Source organism: Sminthopsis crassicaudata, chromosome 4, assembly GCF_048593235.1.
Source record: "Sminthopsis crassicaudata isolate SCR6 chromosome 4, ASM4859323v1, whole genome shotgun sequence".
NCBI classification, from domain to species: Eukaryota; Metazoa; Chordata; class Mammalia; order Dasyuromorphia; family Dasyuridae; genus Sminthopsis; species Sminthopsis crassicaudata.
Window position 1 is genome coordinate 335,642,149 of NC_133620.1, and position 12,843 is coordinate 335,654,991.

The 12,843-nt window shown below is 37.5% G+C and overlaps 1 long non-coding RNA gene across 2 annotated transcripts in view; it reads right to left on the minus strand.

Annotated features, from left to right (window-relative positions):
- Positions 1-1,313: 1,313 nt before the first annotated feature.
- Positions 1,314-12,843, minus strand: part of LOC141538849 (uncharacterized) — a 28,432-nt gene continuing 16,902 nt past the window's right edge. For both annotated transcript variants that reach the window (XR_012481147.1, XR_012481146.1), the window contains exon 4: positions 1,314-1,898. This is a non-coding gene — a long non-coding RNA (uncharacterized LOC141538849). The remainder of the gene's footprint in view (positions 1,899-12,843) is intronic.

A 12,843-nucleotide genomic window follows, 5' to 3' on the forward strand; every position in this document is an offset into this window, starting at 1 on the left:
GCGCCACCTAGCTGCCCCAATCCAGCCTCATTTTGACTTAAGCATCACTCACCAAAAACCTAGGCAGAAGTGGGGTACACAATACAATTCTATTACCACCACATCCCTCTCTCCGAAAGCTTCCAGGCCGAAGGTGTCTGCGGAAACGGGGCCCAGGGTTGGCTCTTGGAGGTCCTTAGGGCTTCCTCCTCCCCCCTGAGAAAGCTCAGTCCCGATAAGCAAGAAATCCTAAAATGCTCTTGGAACTTAGCAGGCCTTCCCAGCCAGCCCTGCCCCACTGGGCATCAAACTCTGGAAAGCAAGAGGAGCCTATAATGTGGGGGGGATTTGTGCGTGACTTTTCTCAACTATCACCATAATTCCCACAACCTAGATTCAGTCAGGGCACAGTTAATAGCTAAAAGCACTGGCTGTCAGGGCCCAGAGAGCAGCTGCACATTCTGAACATGACATTTGAAGAGGTTTCTAGGACCCTCTGCTAAGAGCTCTGATTAGGAGTAAGGGACATTGGAGGCTCTGCTGTGATGGGGAAAGCTCGGCCCCCTGGGGAGCTGAGGTGTACTATATTCATTATTAGCTTCAAACTGGGGCTGAAGTGGGGTACAAGAGGGCACAGTGGGGACAGGAAATTTTAGTTAATACACTTAAACCTTGACAGACCTTAGAGGAATTTACCTGGATTTGAACCCACCTCAGACCCTAAGTAGATGATTCCTTGGCAAGTCAGTTCAGTTCTGAATCTGTAATACTTTCAATACCTATTTCAAAAAGCTATGGAGGAGCAGTTATATGGCATAGTGGATAGAGCCACTGACCCTGGAATCAGGAGTTCAAATATGACTTCATATACTTACTAGCTGTGTGAACCTGGGCAAGTCACAGCCCAATTGCCTTGCCCCCCCAAAAAGCAAATGCCATAAAATAGGAGGTATTATACACAACCCCTTATTTGACAAGAGAAAACTCAGACCCAGAGACACAACGGCTGATAAGGAAAAGAATCAGAATGCAACCTGAGGCTTCTGACCACGATTCTAATGTTCTTCCTGCTATCTAGTCCTGCCGTAGACTCAAAGATAATTGAGTGGGCACAGGAATCCAAGACCAACTGAGCCCATGTCTCCACCTCCACTCTAAAACAGAGTATTGACTGATCCTGCTCTGAGGTGTATTCAAGTTTAAGTCATGCCTGGTTCAGTCTTCACCCTATGATTTTCCCCCCAAAAAAGTTAGATAAATTTCAAGGCCTACCCTAGAGTTGTACTCTTAGACTTGCCCACTGCAAATCTGTCTAAAATTTTGCTGGGGGATGCTAAAAGGCCGAGGGGCTTCATTTTAAAAATATTTTACTTAAAAGATTTATCATGGTAGCTTTTGTTTATCCTAGTCATTTCTAGAAATATCTCCACTACCCTATCCTTCCTTTGTATCAAAGACAAATATTTAAGTAAATTCTATGTCAACTTTTTTCTAGAGTTCAGTCTAAGACAAACACAGATTATTCCTGCTAAGAAGGCAGACATAGATATATGGGAACACAGTTAGAATGGAACTCAGGGTGGGTATAAAGCAGGGGTTAGAAAGACAAAACACAAGGATGTGTGTGCGTGTAATCTCAACAGTAGTCTAATCAGGTTATCAAAACAAAAATCAAAGGTGAGTGAGTGGGGGTAATTGTTTAATGGTTTTTATCAGGTTATCCCTGGCTTGGGCTGATTTTCAGGTTATCAGGATCACATCAGGTTTGGTCACTGGGCTGAAGGTTGACTCCGAATAGTAAAGCAGGGGTAGTTGCAAATTCAGCAAGCAAACACCGCAAGAAAGTTCTGTTGTGTCCAGCTTAAGGAATGCCCAGTTTGTATCCTGTTTTTGATTTCCAGGTCAGTCTGGTAGGGGAGCTTGAACAAATCAAAGTGGTTAGTAAAAATGAACTATTTCAGTTTCACAATATATATAGCATTTTGCTTTAGTAGACTCCCTCCTCTCTGCTAGTTGAACCCTTCTTTGACAAAACATTCAACATTTCCCCTAATCACCTCCCATTTCTCTATCAAGGATAAAGTAATGTGTTTCATGATCTGTTTTCTCATAACATTATTGGTTTTTAAGCTACTCAAAATCTGACTCGAGACCTTGACAGCCTGCCTGACCTGCAACTCCTGAGGAAAAAAAGTTCATAGAGTCATAGGATCACATATTGTTGGAATGTAAAGCAGAAGTTATTTTTGTAAAAATTAATATTTTTATCAATTACCTGTGAGAACAATTTTTAACCTTTCTTACAATTTTGAATTTTCACCTCTCCTCTCACATCATTAAGACAAGCAATTTGATAATGATATATGTGCAGTCAGATAAAACATTCCATATTAGTCATGATGTATAAAAAAACACAAAGCAAAAACAAAACAAAAACAAAAACAAGAAAAATAGTGTGTGTTTTTTTTAAGTATGCTTTGATTTGCATTTGGTTTGCATCAGTTCTTTCTCTGGAGAAATAAAATTTTTTCCCATAAGTCCTTTAAAATTTTCTTGGATCTTTGTTTTGCTGCTGGTCATCATAAAATATTGCTATTATTGTATATTCTATTATCCTGTTTTGTTTCCTTCACTTTGCATTAATTCATATAAGTCTTTCCAGAAGCAGGGGTTCTTAGCCTTTTTTTGTGTCATGGTGCCCTTTAGTATTCTGGTACAGCCTTCTTTAATATTCTGGACCCCATCTCAAAATATCCATAAATGAATAAAATAAAATACAGAGGACTACAAGGAAATCAATTATATTGAAATATCATTTTCAAGTTTTTTATTATTTCACATGTGTAATGGGTATCATTTTGCTGGCTTCAATGGGAGGGGAGGAATTGTAAGGCGTGAAAGAATTTGGAATTCAACATTATTAGAAAATGAATAGGGGCAGTTAGGTGGCACAGTGGATAGAGCACCAGCCCTGAATTCAGGAGGACCGGAGTTCAAATCTGGTCTCAGACACTTAACACTTCCTAACTGTGTGACCCTGGGCAAGTCACTTAATCCCAGCCTCAAAAAAAAAAAGAAAAAAAAATGTATTGGAATTGCTTTGCATCACTAAACCATGAGAAGAACCAAGTCTTTTATAGTTGATTATTGCACATTCTTGCTATCACTGTGTACAATGTATGCCTGGTTCTGCTTATTTTTTTATTTCTAGTAAATCTTTCCAGGACTTTCTAAAATCTACTTGTTCATCATTTTTTTATAGAATAACAATATTCCATTATTTTTGTATTTCCCAGCTTATTCAGTCATTCCCCAATTGATGTACACCAATTCATTTTCTAATTCTTTGCTACCACAAAAAGAGCTGCTACAAACATTTTTGACATGGATCCTTTTCTCTCCTTTATGATTTCCTTGGGACACAGACCTGGTAGTAGCACTGCTAAGTCAAAGGGTATGCATAGTTTTATAGCCCATTGATTTTCCAGATTGCTCTCCAGAATAGTTGGATCATTTTACAACTCCACCAGCAATGCATTAGTGTCCCAGTTTGCCCACATCCTTTCTACCATTTATCATTACCTTTTCCTGTCATTTTAGCCAGTCTGAGAGGTGGTACCTCAGAATTTATTTTAATTTGCATTTCTCTAATTGATAGTGATTTGGAGCATTTTTTTTCATATGAGTATAGATGGTTTTAATTTCATCATCTGAAAATTGTCTATTCATATCCTTTGACCATTTGTCAATTGGAGGATGACTTATATTCTTATAAATTTGACACAATTCTTTATTTATTTTAGAAATGTCGCCTTTATCAGAAACACTGGCTTTGTGCTTCCCTTTTAATCTTTTTTCTGTTGGTTTTGTTTGTGAAAAGCTTTTTAAATTTAATGTAATCAAAGTTGTCCATTTTGCATTTCATAATGTTCTCTAGTTCTTTGGTCATAAATTTCTCACTTCTCCAAAGATCTGATAGGTGAATTATCCCCTTGTTCTCCTAATTTGTTTTTATTTATTTATGCTCAAAATATGTATCCATTTTGACCTTATTTTGTTATGGGCTATGAGATGTAGGTCTATAACAAGTTTCCGACATATTCTTTTCCAGTTTTTCCAGCAATTTTTTGTCAAATAGTGAGTTCTTGTTCCAGGAGCTGGAGTTTGGGAGTTTATCAAATACTAGATTACTATAGGCCTTGATTATTAAAATAATATATTTTTAAAAGAATGTTATATGTAACACATTTAATTGTTTAATATCTCAGAGGGAGGGAGGGAGAAAATTTGCACTCAAAAATGTGTTGAAATGAGTGTTAAAAGGACAACTTAATGATACACTGGAGTCAGGAGTATCTGAATTCAAATCTGAGACACTTATCATCTGTGTAACTTTGTCCAAGTCACTTACAAAAACAAACAATAAACCTGTTAACATTTTTCTTTACACATAATTGGGGAAAATATTTTAAATAAAAATTAAACTGTGTTTAAAAATATTTTTAAAAGAAACATTTTAAAATATTTTTTAAAGACCAAGTGTGTGGATCTAAGTAATTTAGTGAATTTCCAATATGTGTCCAATAGCAACAGACAGTTCACATTGGTCTGATCTGCCATAGTCAGGCCCACTATACTTTGACTCCAATATAATGATGTCATTTTGATCCTCTTTGAGAATGAAGAACAACGTTTTTAACAACAGAGGAAGGAAACAAATATATTTACTTATTTGTTTGTTTTAATAGTATTTTATTTTCCCAAAAGTTTCCAACATTCATCTTTGCAGAAACTTATGTTTCAGATGTTTCTCCCTCTCTTCCCATCCCCCCCACAAGACAGCAAGTAATTTGATATAAGTTAAAAGTGTGCAATTCTTCTAAACATATTCCCATATTTGTCATGTTGAGAGAAAAAAATCAGACCAAAAAGGAAAAAAAAAAGAAAAAACCAAGCAAACACAACAATAAAAAAGGTGAAAATATGGGGCAGCCAGTTGTTTAGATAGAGTACCAGCCCTGAAGTCAAGAGGACCTGAATTTAAATTTGGCCTCAGACACTTAACACTTTCTGGCTGTGTGACCCTGAATAAGTCACTTAATCCCAATTGCCTCAGGGAAAAAAAATCAAATTCAAAAAGGTGAAAATACTATGCTTTGATCCACATTTAATCTCTGTAGTTCTCTCTCTGGATGTAGATGGCACTTTCCATCATAAGCCTATTGGAATTGCCTTCTCATTATTGAAAAGAGTCAAGTCCATTGTAGTTGATCATCACATAATTTTGTTGTTACTGTGCACAATGTTCTGGGAAACAAGTATTTATTAAGCACCTACTATGTGCCAGGCACTGTGCTAAGCATTTTAGAAACACTATCATATTTGATGCTCACCACAACTCTAAGAGATAAGTACTATTATTCCCATTTTATAGTTAAGGAAATTGAGGCAGACAGAGGCTAAGTGAATCGTCTGACTCCAAATCCAGCAAAGGCAGTCCTAGCTTGAGAATTTATTATCTTAGAAATGGAAACTCCAGCAAAAGAGCCAAAGATAGAATCAAGCCTTCAGAGGCTGGAGGAGGAGGGAAGGAGGAGACTAGACAGAAACTTTCTTAAAGGGCATTAAGCCCTAAAAGTACTGAATGCTAATATCCTAACCCTGTCCCTGAAGTTCTTGTGACAGTCACTTGGGGATACCTTTTGATATGGTTTAGAATCTTGGGCACTGGGAAAAGTTAATGATTGTCTTTTAAGAGGAGAAGTCTTAGGGGAAAGGCCCAGTTGGGCAAACATGGGAACTTAGCCAAAACAGCCTCAGGGTGCTATGTTGAAAACACTTTAAAAATCCACTGGCCCTACTTCCACTGCCTTCCTACTTCATTCAGGGAAGCTGACCCACACTGAATCCATAAGATCAGTGACCTTAACCTATATTAGGTGATAAATAGCCCTAAGGTATCTTGAGCAAGAAAGAGGGAAGGTACAATTTGTGGTACTTAGCCATTAAGGTTTATTCCTTATTAAAATAAACAATTATTTAAATATAAGAGGAGGGGCAGCTAGATGGTGCAATGGATAGCACTGGCCCTGAAGTCTGGAGAACCAGATTTGAAATTCGGCTTCAGATGTTCAACACTTCTTAGGTCTGTGACCCTGGGCAAAGTCATTAAACCCCAATTGCCTCAAACAAACAAACAAATAAATATGAGAGGAATAAAATGCTATGACCATTGGATGAAGACAGGAAATAAATTGTGATTGGTTAAAAATCAAAATAGACCTACCTCTAGAACTATATACATAATACCACAAGTCAGTTAGAAGTCATTTTGAAGTAACAGGTCATGCAAGGTAAGCCAAATCCAAAGTTGAATCCAGTGGTGAAAAAGACTGGAGGAAAGGAGATTAGCCTGGGGCAAGAAAGAGAATTGAGTTTTTCTCCTCCTTCCTTCTTCCCCCATAGACTAGCTTTAAAACTTTATGAACTTTGAAAGGTTATAAAATCTGAAGTTCTTATCAGAGGTAGTGACAGTATCCCTGAAAACAGTGGCTGGCAACCGTCTGTATTCAGTGCTGAAAGATGTCTTGAAGACAAATTAGGCACACTGAAAAAAAGAAAGGACTTTTCACTAACCCTGCCTTAAGGAAACTTCATAAGGACCCTATGAAGGGGGAGAAAAGGACTTCCAGTAGTAACCAGGAGTTGATAATTTACCATTCGGCCATCTGTGCTCTCTAATTTTGAGCCCACTATTCCCAGGAACCTTGTATGTGGATTATGAGTGACAGTACTAGAAACTTCAGCCCCTCAGCGTTATCCCTAGAACCCTGAAGGAAGAGGAGTAATCAGTCGCCCTTATGGAGTTGGCCTGCCAGTGAGAGGCAGAGTTGGGGAAGTAGACTCAGAGGAGGAATTTCATAGCTATATTTTATTTACCTCTTTAGTTGATATTTCTCTTTACTTATTCCTCCTACATATCTTAAGATAGATCCCTAAAGAAAATTTGAAGATTTTTTTTCTGCATTCATTTCTCAGTTGAGAAGGAAAGCCTTTTTTTTTTTTTTTTTTTTTTTTAAAGTTGATATCTCTTGTAATCTCATCTTTATCTCCAAATAAGCATTTCTCACCCAAAACCCCCACCTAACAAGTCATCCCTTCTAGCAAAGATAGTTGTTCAGTAGTTTCAGTTGTGGCCAACTCTTCAAGACCTCATTTGGGGTCTTAGCAGTGATACTGGAGTAATTTGCCTTTTCCTTCTTCAACTTATTTTGCAGATGAGGAAACTGACTCAAACAGGGTTTTGTGACTTCCCTAGGATAACATAACTAGTAAATGTATGATTTTGGATTTGAACTCAGGTCTTCCTGACTTCAGGCCTAGCATTCTATCCGTTGTGCTATCTAACTGCCCAACAAAGATTAAAGAGAGGGAAAAATACAGCAAAATCAATCAATATATGTCTGGCAACATATGCAATATTCTATGCCCATAGTTGCCCCTACCTCTGCAAAGAATAGAGAGAAATATTTTTCCTCAACTTTTCTTCAAAGTCAAACGTCTTGGTTATTATAATTATGTGATGTCAAATTCTTTTTTTTAAATATTCTTTCCATTACAATACTTTAGTCATTGAACATAACTTTTCCTAGTTCTAGCTATTTTGATTTATGTTTTTCATATATTCTTCTTATGCTTCTCTAAATTCTTCATATTTATTATTTTTATGGCACTTCTCATTACATTGAAAGGTTTTTTAAAATGTAATTTCCCCTCTCCACTATTACAAAGGTTCTAACTCTACCAAGGATTTATGTTCAACATGTAATTAGGATGTTTTATTTTTTTTAAAGACAAACATTTATCAAGTACTCAATAAGAAAGAATACTATTTTTTCATCAAAGGGAAAAAACTAAGACTTATTACTAATTTTTACTTAAACTATACAAACTTTGCAAAGGACTCCTTTTAAAGAAAATCCTTTTCCCTCATCTAAAATGCAGAATGTTTCAGTCTCTTGGCTAAAGGGAGAAAAAGCATCTTTCCCACTGGATCATATACCCCTAGACTTGCACTTTGCCATAAGGAACCAATGGCTGAGTTTAAGAACTGGTGACCAGAAACTATTCTTTTAAATTTTTAAATTAAAATTTTTCTTTTTCTTTCCTTACCTCTACAAACCAGAGTCATAGGGCTACATGCCATAGGTTGAACCACAGAAAAGAGAGTTAACAGTAAAAGGGGAAAGAATGTCTAGTTGATTTTTCTCTGACCCAATTGAAGTCAAATGAGTTCTTGGGTAGATAGGGAGGGGGAAGTGAAGGGAGAAGTTCTCGGGACAGGAAGGAAGAGAGCTTAACCCCGACGGAAGAGGCCCTGACCAGCAGAAAGCAGAAGGGAATTCAGATAATGCAGTACCTTGGAGAGAGCCTAGAACACTGTTATGGTGGGACAAGAGCTTGCAGGGCACCAAATCATTGGATATATCCTTATTCTTGCACTAGAACGGGTGGAAATCAAGGTAAGGAAACAAGTATAGCATTGGTGTCAGCTTTAGCAAAGGAGTGAGGAAGGGTAGAAGAGGGCAGAAACCCAAGATTGAGAAAATTTCCCTAAATCTCATTGGTCTTGTTCTTCTTGGCAATCCCAATGCAAGAAGGCTATTGACCTTCACAATCAGATGTAGGGAGATGGCTTTCCAGTATTTTTAGACTTTATTCCTGTCCACACACTTTTCAATCCAGCTGCACCATATCTCTCACAGGATACTCCATTTCCCAGTTTATTTCCATATATCTTTGCTGGTACACCATGTTTGAAATAGTCTTCATCCTCAGTTCTGTCTCTTAGCTTTTCTGGTTTCCTTCAAGACTCGGCTCTAGAGGCCTTTTTCATTTAGTTTCTAGAATCCTTCCTCTCTATCTATTCTCTATATGTGTTGTTTGTATTCTGTTATTTCCATGTTGTCTCCCTCATTAGAATATGAGATCCTGCAAAGAAAGATTTCTTTTTTTGCCTTTCCTTGTGTTTTTGGATGTACTAGTATGTCTTCCTGGCTATCTTTTGTGTGGTTATTATTATCAAACTGTGTGTTACATGATAAGAACTTAGTCAATGCTTATTGACTGACTACCTGACTTTGTGGAAGAACAAGGAAGGCCAATGTAACTGGATTGTAGAATTTCATGGGAAAAATAAAGAACAGAAAAAAACTAGAAAAGTAAGAAGAAGCACGTTTTGAAGAGCTTTAAATAATAAATCTTGCAGTTACTAGGGAGCCATTGGAGTTTTTTGAGTGGCAGGTGGGATGGGAAGATGACATGGTACTAAGGGTAGATCTTATGCCCAATACATTGCTAGTTCAGGTTTGATGTTGGGATAAAATGAGGCATTTCTAGGTCATTTAACAGTTAATAAGAGAGTTTATATAATTTCAGCATAGAAGGGAGGGATGTCATCAAGATACAGTAGCCTTTAGTTCTGGTGGAAATGGTTATCTTCCTATGGTCTGGTCAATAGGAGAAAGTGTGGGAATCTACACTATCTTCCAAAACCCACAAAGAAGCCATCAAGTATAAAATTTCACTTTAATGGGACTTTTTATACCCTAGGTATTTATGGGAACTCTCTGTGCACTATGGATCACCTATACCCTAGTTCTGCCTAGTTGGGAAGATTCATCTTCCTGAGTTTAAATCTAGTCTCAGACACTTAGTAGCTGTGTGACCTCATCGAAAAATGAGTATTTAATATCTTTGCCAACAAAAACCCAAATGGGGTTACAAGGAGTTGGACGAAACTGGAAATGACTGAATGACAACCACACAAAATCTAACCAGAAAACCATGTTAGTACAGCCAAAAACCACTAAAGAGCACAAAAGCAGCAATCAATCAGGTCCCAGGGGGCAGTTTTGTTGAATTTTATGGAAAATTAATGGGGTGTGAAGGAGAGGTATGGGTTTGGGTATAACCCTTTTTGTTGGGAGAGGGGAAACACAAAGAAACCTGGTAGATATTAGTGTAATTATTTAGTTGTTTTTCAATCATATCCAATTCTTCACATGAACCATTTTGTGATTTTCCTGTCAAAGACCCTGGAAATGATTTGCCATTTCCTTCATCAGGTCACTTTACAGATTAGGTTAAGTGATTTGCTCAGGAGCATACAACTAATAAGTGTCTGAAGCTGGATTTGAACTCAGGTCATCGTGGCTCCAGCTCTTTGTCCACTGAGTTAGCGCCCCCATTCATCTAATGGAAAACTTACAGTTTAGGAAAAATGTAAAAGAACAACCATAAAGCCATTTAAAATAAATCTTGCTTTTTTGGGGGTGGGGTGGGGAGAAAATGGAGGAAGGGAATATATATGGCTGTAGAATGTTGCTATATTTTCAGACTTTTTCAATGTATTTTGCTGATCTGTCTTTTCTTTGTCTTTTATTCTTTGTTAAATGGGATGACTGGGAAGGGAAAGATATTGTATGAGAAATTTAGGCTCAGTAAAAGCAAAATATGGAGTCACATAGAATTAGACATGAGTGAACAACAACAAAAGCAAAATATATCAATAAATTGTCTTTTTTTAAAGAAGACTATTGTAATGTAGCCCAGGTGATAAGATCTGGTACAAAGATAATGGTTGTGTTGTTGTTTGTACTTCATTCTCAAAGAGCGCCAAAGTTGATGGTGATGTCTTGTTCATGAATTGTATTTAAGTGAGGCAGAGCTGCTTGTGTGGAGAAGAGAGGTCATATATGAGGGACCATGTAAAGATAAAAATAACAAGATTTAGTGACTGGGTTTGTGGAGTGAATCAGAGTAAAGAGCTGATGACAAACCTGGATCATTAGAAAAACGGTGGTTCCCTGGAGAGATTCAGAAGAAGAATTCATTTTTTAAAAGCTTTTTATTTTCAAAACATATGCATGGATAATTTTTCAACATTGACTCTTACACAGCCTTGTGTTTCAGATTTTCCCTCCTTCTTCCACCCTCTCCCCTAGATGGGAAGCAATCCAATATATCTTATATATGTTAAATCCAATACTTGTAAACATATTTATACAATTCTCTTGCTGCACAAGAAAAATCAGATCAAAAAGGAAAATAAATAAGAAAACCAAATGCAAACAAACAACAACAAAAAGAGTGAGAATGTTAAATATTGTGATCCACACTCAGTTACCACAGTCCTTTCTCTGGGTGTAGATGGTTCTCTTCATCACAAGATCATCGGAAATGGCATCAGTCATTTCATTGTTGGAAAGAGTCATGTTCATCAGAATTGATCTTCATATAGTATCAATGTTGCCCTGTACAATGATTTCCTGGTTCTGCTCATTCACTCAGCATCAGTTCATGTAAGTCTCTCCAAGCCTCTCTGAAACATCCTGCTGGTTGTTTTGTATAGAATCCTACCCACTGTAGTCTTCTTGGATTACTGTCTGCTGATTGATTTTCTATTACTTTCCCTGACCCTTTCTGTCATGGAAAGTGACTATACTGTAGCATGGGCTTAGATGGAAATTCTTAGCAAACTTGTTATGTTTTCTTATTTCTCCAGAGGACTATGGGAAATCTTTGTATATTTCTATTTTCTTGAAAATTATTTCACTATTGCTAGGAAGAGTTTAGTTCCCAACAAATCCAGGAGTTGGTTCCATTTACCTAACTATGTCAGCCTAATCCAGGATCCAAAAGGGAGAGCTGAAAGGGAGGAAGGAAGGGAGAAGTGGCAACAAATAGCTCTGAAACTCCAAATCAATATGGGCAAATGACAAAACTCAATTTATATCTTTGAATGGAATTGAAAAGATTTGAAGAGGGAGAAAATGGAGAGGGAAAAAGGAAAAAACTCAAAATACTAGGTCCCCAGTAGCTAATCAGCTCAGGATAGTATAATTAGGTCAAGACACTTAGAAAAACTCAATTTCCTTCCTTCATATTGACTGCCAAGCTCAGCACCATTCTCCAGCACAAGAAAGCATTGGGTCAAGAATCTAAAGCAGAACTAGGGAGCTCTATATGTATCCTAAGTAGCATTTGAAAATCAAAGCTCTCTCTGTGTTAACAATATACCCAATTTGCTTTTGTGACAGTGGACTGATAAACAAGGAACTGTATGCTCTCAGTCAATATGATTGCCCATATGGAAGAGATTGAGGAGTCTGCTTTAAGAAAGGCTTGATGACCAGTAAGGGAAGGGCTCTGCTTCCACTATTCAGAGGATATGCAGATGTTCTGGAGCTGGTTCTAGTTTGCTGATCAAATGATGAAGAGTCAGCCTTGACTAGTAGCCAGAACTAGATTGCATTCACCTGGCATTAGCCAGACAGGACCTGGCTCCTGCTTTGCTCCATCTCCTTCCTATCTGCAAATAAATGAGAGGGCAATACCATAAAATTGTCTCAACCCCTTACTCAAAGATGATATGGTCTATGGATATGGGTCTTTTTGCTTTGCCTCTTTGTTTTTTATTCTTTCCTCTCTTTAGGTGAGGGAGATTCAAGATGGCTATGACTTTTGTGAGCTTTGCAAGGTCAGAAGAGCAAACCAAAAGAATCCAGGAGGTGAAGCCCATGTAGGCACTTGCCAGAAGAAAGATGAGGAATAAAGACTCCAGTGATCTTTCCCACCTAATCCAGGACCCAAAGGCCTTGCTGGGTTCAATGATATGTTGAAGAGAAGAAAAATATTTATAATTCTGTTTTGCTATATCTTTGGAAAAGCTAACTGGTTAAGTGGAACCCAAGACCTTAATTACTGGTGACTGAAAACACATTGCAATAGAAATCTCAAGCTGATAGAATTAAAGGAACATATCCCAAACCCTGGGGACATCCTAGAACATCCTAGATATCA